The following is an 8,686-nucleotide window of genomic DNA, read 5'->3' as shown; positions in this document are numbered from 1 at the left end:
CAAGATTGGCACTAAGTGTGCGGGTTTAAAATTGTACAGCACTAAGTGTGCGAGTTTGATTATATAGCACTAAGTGTGCGAGTTGAATACATATAGCACTAAGTGTGCGGATTCACTATATGTTCTTGCATTACAATTGGCACTGAGTGTGCGACATTATCGAGCTAATCCCGGACAGCGGATCGGGTAAGTACCTCGAGCTCTTGTGAATAGAAAATATGTTCATGCTCGGGGTTGAATTTGGTAAGCCTTAAATCTATGTGATGATTGAAATTGTATGATTGTGGTGGAAATGAGTTAGTGTGTGAAAATGCCTCAAATATCTTGTTGTGTAGAATATGAAATGTGGATGTATGACTTGGTATGAGATTGGACCGAAAGGTCCGAGGAATTATGGTATAGATTCGATATGGATGAGTACCTAGCCTCGTTTATTGTTTCATGTTGTAGTAACTTTATCATGGATTGATGAATGCTTATGACTTACTGAGTTGTAAACTCACTCGGTGTTTTTCTTTTCACCCATTTTAGGTCTCTCGGACTCGTATTGTTTGCGTGATCGGGACCGTCGTTGAAGTCATCACACCGGCTGAAATCTTGTGGTATTGTTTTGTTGTTGAAGAACATTTGGCATGTATAGGCTATTATATTTTGTCGAATTGTGGGTTGTAAACTTTAAGCCATGTGAAAATGGCCTATGTGGTCGTCGAGTGGGATGCTAGAACCTATAGCCACAAGTCTTAGAAACTCAAATCTTGATAAGGTGGCCATAATTTGTGTCATGTATGATGGATGATTAAGGCCAAGGAAAAATTCATGAAATTGGCATAGTCTCTGCAGTAACTGTTGCGGACAGCAGCAGTGAGATGAGATTGAAAAATCACTAAAAATAGTAGAAGTAGAATTAAATAGTGAGTAAATTATGGAACTGAACCTTGATGAATCTATTTTATATGGACGAAACGAAACGACCATATGAGCGGTATATTGAGAAATATTAAGGTTCTCGTGAGACAGGGCCAGAACGGTTTCTGGGTCCCCTGTCGCGACTTTGAAAATTTACCATAAATTATCCAGAAAGAATTAGGAGTCATGCCTTATATGTAAAGATTCCGTTTTGAGTCTAGTTTCATTAGAAACAAACGGAACCAGTATTAAAGCCCTGTACAGGGAGATATTCAAGTTGTAACGCGCGAAGGTCAGAGCAGTCGGTCCCTGTAACATGGGTGACTTTAACTAATAAACTGTACCAATTGGCCCAACCAAAAACTCTAAAAATAAATCCATGGATGGGTATATGAGTCTAAATTCAGGGAAAATTTACAAAACCAGTTTCCGAGTTTTGAAACTCGAGATATGATTTTTAAGGCGACGGTGACGCAGTTTTCCAGCCTGACTGGTAATGTCAAATTGGTTGGTATCTTGAGAGGGTTTGGCCGTTAACCCCTCGTGTCCGACACCGGCGTCGGTCACGAGTTAGGGGTGTTACACTTTGTGTTTTAACTCCAAGGGCAGATGACAAGCTTTCCCAAAGACCAACCTGTAGGGTGACATCCCTAAAGGTGTCTTGTATGCTATCCTGTAAGCCCATAAAGCATCATCCAGTCTTTTGGACCAATCTCGCCGGTTGGGCAAACTACCTTCTCAAGTATGCCTTTGATTTCCTTATTTGCCAATTCAGCTTGCCCATTCATCTGCAGATGGTAAGCTGTAGCGACCTTGTGTTTCACTCCATGTTTATATAACAACCATCTCAACCACTTGTTCACAAAATGGGACCCTTTATAGCTGATAATAGCTCTTGGGGTTCCAAACCTTATGAACACGTGTTTCTCCAAAAACTTTATTACAACCCTAGCATCATTTGTTGGATAAACTTCAGCCTCGACCCACTTAGACACATAGTCTACAACTACCAAGATGTACTTGTGACCAAAAGACGGAGGGAAAGGACCAAGGAAGTCAATGCCCCAAACATCGAATAATTCTACCTCAATGATGTTTGTTCGAGGCGTATCATTTCTACTAGTGACATTTTTGACCCTTTGACATCGATGACAACTCTTTACGTAAGCGTATGCATCCTTGAATAGTGTTGGCCAAAATAATCTGGCTTGCAATACTTTGGCCGCAGTACGAGTACCTTTGAAGTGTCCCCCACTTGGAGCTGAGTGGCAATGGTATAGAATATTTTGTACTTCATCTTCTGCCACACATCTCCTAATCATTTGATCTGGACACTTGTTCTTCCCAGAAATAGTACTTCACATTGTGAAGAAACTCTTTCCTTTGATGATACATCTTATCAATCGACATCAAACCACAAGCTAAATAGTTAGCAATGTCAGCAAACCAAGGGGTATTATAGACATGATTTACCTTTAGTACGTGTTCATCCGAAAATGTTTCTTGAATTGGTATAATAGGAGAGTTTCCTTCTTGCAGCTCCAATCTGGACAAGTGATCTGCTACTTGATTTTCCACTCCCCTTCGATCTTGAATTTCTAGATCAAACACTTGAAGTAGAAGTACCCATTGGATCAACCTCAGCTTAGCATCTTTCTTAGAGAGTAAGTACTTAATTTCTAAGTGGTCTGTATAGACAGTCACTTTGGTACCTACAAGATAAGATCGAAACTTGTCAAAAGCAAAAATAATAGCAAATAACTCTTTTTCTGTTAGCATATAATTCAGTTGAGCTCCTGTCAGAGTTCGACTTGCGTAGTAAATAGGATGAAAAACTTTGTTCCTTTCCTGGCCCATAACTGATCCTATCGCGAAGTCACTCACGTCACACATCAATTCGAATGGAAGATCCCAGTCTGGTGTGACTATTATGGGTGCCGTAACTAATCGACTCTTCAAATATTTGAAAGCCTTTAACCATTCCTCATCAAACTTGAACGTCGAGTCCTTCTCTAATAATTTGCATAAGGGTTTAGCAATTTTGGAGAAGTCCTTGATGAATCTTTGATAGAAACTAGCGTGGCCCAAAAAGCTCCTAACACCTTTTATAGATGTTGGAGGTGGGAGTTTCTCAATAACATCTACCTTTTTTTTATCTACTTTGATTCCATGTCTCGTTATTCGATGCCCTAGAACAATCCCTTCCGTACCATGAAATGGCAGTTTTCCCAGTTGAGTACTAGGTTTGTTTCTTCGCATCGCCTTAGTACCTTGGCTAGATTTGCTAGGGAATCATCATACGTATCTCCAAATATTGAAAAATCATCTATAAAAACTTCCAAATACTTTTCAACCATGTTAGTAAAAATAAACACCATACATCTTTGAAATGTAGTAGGTGCATTACATAAACCAAATGGCATGAGTTTAAATGCAAATGTACCGTACGGCCAAGTGAATATTGTCTTGTGCTGATCTTCCAATGCTACTGTAATCTGATTATACAAAGTATCCATCGAGAAAATAGTAGTAGTCTCACCGCGCGAGTCTATCCAATATCTAGTCCAAAAACGACAAAGGAAAGTGATCTTTCCTAGTCGCCTTGTTCAGCTTCCGGTAATCGATGCAAACTCTCCATCCCATAATCGTTCTAGTAGGTATCAACTCGTTATTCTCATTTTTAATGACTGTGATACCTCCTTTCTTTGGCACGCACTGGACCGCACTTACCCATGAACTATCTGAGATGGGGTAAATTATACCCGCATCTAACCACTTAATGATTTCTTTCTTTACTATGTTCTTCATGATGGGGTTCAGTCTTCCTTGTCCATCGATCGTCCCTTTCTCGCCATCTTCTAGTATGATCTTGTTCATGCATACAGATGGGCTAATACTGCGGATATCGGCTATGGTCCATCCGATAGCCCTCTTGAATTATTTCAACACCAAGATCAGTTTCTCTTCTTGCTCAGTAGTTAATTCTACTGAAACAATCACAGGAAGAATAGAAGGGTTACCTAAATAAACATATTTTAGATGTGAAGGTAGTACATTGAGTTCTAATTTAGGTGGCTCCTCGATTGACACTTTTGCTTGGGCATAATCCATTTCCTCTAACTCCAAAGATTCAAGGCGAGATTGCAGAATAAATCCCCTTTGATTAGCTTCTAACAAAGCTAAGTACTCATCCTCTTCTTCATCATTTAGAGGATCTGATGTCAAAATTTGTTCCAATGGATCCTCCACATAGTTGAGCTTTTTCTCCACTATTAAATTTTCTAAATCGGATACTGCACAATAATCATCAATTGTGTCAGGAATTTGCATAGACATAAAAACGTTAAATGTTACCTGATCATCCTAAACACACATAGTAAGCTCGCCCTTTTATACATCAATAAGGGTCCTTCTGGTTGCTAAGAACGGTCTTCCTAAGATAATTGGCACTTCTTTGTCTGCTTCAAAGTCTAGGATAACAAAATCAGCAGGAAAGATAAATTTATCTACACGTACCAATAAGTCCTCGATTTTTCCTTCTAGATGGGCTAAGGATTGATTTGCTAATTGAAGTGTAACCATAGTAGGTCTAGCTTCACCTATCCCCAACTTTCTAAATATTGACATAGGCATCAAGTTGATACTCGCACCCAAGTCACATAGTGCCTTACCACAATATGTTGTTCCAATGTTACAAGGTATGGTAAAACATCCAGGATCCTTCAATTTTGGGGGTAGTTTTTCTTAAAGATATGCATTGCATTCCTTCGTCGGAGCTACTGTCTTAATGTAATAGTCCGGTTTAGACCCTAGTCGAAATAGTGGGGACAAAAAATTCGAGTACAAAAAATATTTTAATATTATTTTCTCTATTTGTGATATGTGAATTTACATCTGTGAAGTTTCTGTGATTTAATTTAACTATTTCTGTGCTTAATTTGCAAAAAGGACCTAATCGCATAAAATGTAAAAGCTATGTGCTAGATGTTAAAGTGCTTATTTGAGTTGGCTTTATATTTGAAATGTCCTTATGTGGTTATTTGACCATTGGAAGTTTGAATGGGCATAAAAGGATATGTGTTAGGTGAAATTATAATGGTTTACTAAAGGTTATAATGGTCAAATGTTTAATAAAGAAATATATGTTATAACAAAACATGAAAATAGGCATTATATGCCTTGTTTGTACCGAAAATTGAAGAAAAAAAAGAAAAGATCAAGAGTTCTAGGGTTCGGCTAGTTAGAAGCTTAAATCGGGTATGTTTTTACTTCGATTTTTGATAATTTCTATGTTTTTGTGATCGTTGCTAAGTGTACTATAAAACCCATGTCTCAATTTCTGACTCTATGATGGTTTGAAAATGTTTCATGGATGAATTCATGAGTTTTGTGTTGTTAAATGGTGAAATATGAAAGCTTGATGTTGAGTTTACATGTTTTGTCTTTGGATTTTAGTTGGATTTGAGCAAATTTGGGCTAATTTGTGGAAATATTATTTAGAGGGACTAAAATGTGAAAAAAATGAAATGTGTAGACTAGTATGAGTACTTGGAGAATTCGGCCAAGCATAAGTTTATGCAAATTATGTGTATTTTGTGATTTTGTGAATTAGGGACTAAAGTGTCAAAATGTGAAAATATGAGGGCTAAATTGTAAAATGCCCTAAATATGTGTTTATAGATTGAAGTGAATTAATTGGTGAATAAAAGAGTTAATTTTGAAAACATATTTAATTTTGAAAACATATAAATCAAGAAAGGAGGAATTCAAATTTAGATCGAGAAAAGTTGAAGGTTATCAAGTAGATAGTATGAGTCAATAAATTCTGAGTATGAGGTAAGTTCATACTTAAAATGTGATATTAAGTAAATTTTAGTGCCTTTATTCTACATGGGTTGTATATAATTAAATTGGATAATATGGTGATGAATCAGAAGCTTTGGCACTAAGTGTGCGATTTAACTAGCTTCGGTTACTTGAGGCACTAAATGTGCGATACCGACTTAGTCCTAGTTATTTGAGATGGCACTAAGTGTGCGGAAATATTTAACTTCGGCTAACCTTATAACACTAAGTGTGTTGATGTGTAGAATTCGAATAACTTATGGAAAGTCTTATAACATTCAACATGAGGTAAGTACAAAAGTGAATAAGTACGGGAAGTTTCAGGTATGTATAATGCCTAAGTGGTAGAGGATGTTATGTATATGAAAATCATTGAATTGATATAGTTATATGGATTGAAATTCTGCAAATACTCATAGGTTATCATTTTATGTTCATATACTATGAATGTTTTGAGTACGAGCTTACTAAGCTTTTGAAAGCTTACTCTGTATGATTACTGTCTGTTTTATAGTTATTGTAGCTACCGAAGGCTCGGGGATTGTCAAGGATCATCACCACACTATTGATCTCATTTTGGTGCTTTTGAAAATGTAAATATTTGAAGTATGGCATGTATAGGCTAGTAGTTGTGAAGTATGTTTCGTAATGTATATAGTTAGCCATGCGATTTGGCTAATTTGTGTTTGAATGGTTAATTTGTGCTTGAAGTCATATTTGATAATAGCTTATGATATGTGATGTAATTTGCAACTACGGCATGTCTTAATTGGATAGAGAAGAAGGTAAGTTTGGTGAGTTCATGGTGTGAGAATGAATGATGTATGTTTTAGCATAAAGAATGGTTAATTGGGTTGTATATATATGATTGTTTCTTTGTTGTAGGTTGATCCATAATGGGGTGGCAAGTTGGCTTAAACCAAGCCTGCATTGTGCCATGCAGTCAAGGGACACAGGCGTGCCTTGTGGCCATGTAAGAAAAGCAGTATCCTCTTAAAAATCACACGGCTTTGACACACGGGCGTGCCATCTGGCCATGGGCATAATTCAGTAGCTAGCTAAGTATCACACGGCCATAACACATGGGCGTGTCTATTGGCCATGTGTGAAAGTTAGTATGGTCACCCTATTTTGGCACGGCTGGTTCACATGGGTGTGTCTGATACCCATGTAAGGCGCACGGCCTGGTCACACAAGCGTGTAACCTTAACAAAGTAGAAAAATTTCTAAATGTTGAAAGTTGTGAACGTGTTTGGTTTAGTCCCGACCTCTTCCTAATGCATGTTTAAGGTCTCATTGACCTAAGAAAGGGACTTATGTTGATGTTTAACTATGATGCTATGATGTTTTTGAAATGAATGCGAAGTGTTTTGATATGTTTGTTAATGGCACTTAACCGTAGTCTGGCGATGGATATAGGTTAGGGATGTTACACTCAAATTCTCTGAGTCTTTATTTTTTGGATAGGATATCCTTCAAGAATTTGACGTAGTTCAGCATTTGCTCAAGGGCTTCAACCAAGGGGATGCTGATATGAAGTTGCTTGAGTACGTCTAGGAACTTCTGGAATTGAATCTCTTGCTTCTGCTTTTGAAGTCTTTGAGGGTAGGGTGGTGGTGGTTTCTTTACTAGAACTAGTTGATTCGTCTTCTGTGGCAATTCTGCATTTGATGGGGTTGTTAGTTGATTAGAATTAGCTGGTTCTGAACTTACTTTGTCGGGTTTTACGGATTCTGGTTCTTGTGAAATTGGAATTTCAACACTCGTTTGAACTTCCTTTGATTCTTGAGCATCAGCTTGCTCCTTTTCAGCTTCAATAGTGTTAGGCTCTACTGTATTTCCACTCCTCAATGTTAATGCTTTGTAATGATCCTTCTCCAGATTCCTCAGATTTTTCGTATCATTAGGTAAAGCACCTTGTGGTTGGTTCCTGAGTTGAGTTACGAGTTGGCCCATTTGGTTTTCTAGGTTTTCCAATGTAACTGCTTGGCTTTGGATTAAGGCATCATTTTTGGCCATGTATGTCTTCAATAGATTTTTTAAGCCATTGGACGGTTCAGCTTGGGTTGGTTTCTGAACTTGTTAGGGAAAACTTGATGGCTGGATCAATCTAGGTTGGGTATAAGTATTACTAGTTCCAGCTCCTTGGTTACACTAGGAAAAATTTGGGTGGTTTCGCCAAGATGGGTTATAAAAATTGGATTGCAGTCCTTGCCTTCCTCGGTTTTGGTTCTGGTTACCTATGTCGTACATGGATTCTGGGTTTGATGGACATTCTTCGAACAAATGTCCTTCCCCACAATATTTTCGAATTGATTTGGTGGCTGTGCTGGAAAACTGTTAGACCCATTAGAAGTAAGATTTTTAAGCATTGAGAATATTGATGATACTTGAGATGCGAGTGAAGTAAGAGCGTCTACTTCATGTATTCCAGCAACTCGTCTTCCTGACGTTGCTTAGTTGGTTGGCCATTGGTAATTGTTGCTAGAAATCCTCTTGATAATTTCATAAGCCTCATTATAAGACTTAGAGAGGAGAGCACCAGTAGCAGAAGCGTCCACTATCATCCTCGTGTGAGCATTGAGACCATTATAAAATATCTCAAGTTGGATGCAATGTGGGATTCCATGATGAGGGAACTTTCATAATAACTCTTTGTACCTGTCCCATGCCTCATACAAGGACTCATCATCCATTTGTTGGAAGGCAGTGATCTCGTTCCTCAACTTAGCATTCTTGCTAGGTGGGAAATACATCATGAGGAATCTTTCTGCTAACTCATGCCATGTGGAAATTGAGTTTGGTGGCAATGAGTTCAACCAGGCTCGAGCTCTGTCCCTCAACAAATATGGGAACAGCTTCAATCATAATTCATCTTCTGGTACTTCGGCTAACTTGAAAGAATCTCTCACCTCCATAAATAGTCTGAAGTGTA

At 38.0% G+C, this 8,686-nt stretch overlaps 1 non-coding gene across 1 annotated transcript; it reads left to right on the top strand.

Annotated features, from left to right (window-relative positions):
* Positions 1-8,373: 8,373 nt before the first annotated feature.
* LOC128281013 (small nucleolar RNA R71) lies at positions 8,374-8,480 on the top strand. The gene has a single exon (XR_008271230.1). It is a non-coding gene; the product is annotated as a small nucleolar RNA R71 (small nucleolar RNA).
* Positions 8,481-8,686: the final 206 nt, after the last annotated feature.

Source organism: Gossypium arboreum, chromosome 9 (genome assembly GCF_025698485.1).
Source record: "Gossypium arboreum isolate Shixiya-1 chromosome 9, ASM2569848v2, whole genome shotgun sequence".
NCBI classification, from domain to species: domain Eukaryota; kingdom Viridiplantae; phylum Streptophyta; class Magnoliopsida; order Malvales; family Malvaceae; genus Gossypium; species Gossypium arboreum.
The sequence above is the reverse complement of the archived record's forward strand: the minus strand, read 5'-3'. Positions and strand labels throughout refer to the sequence as shown.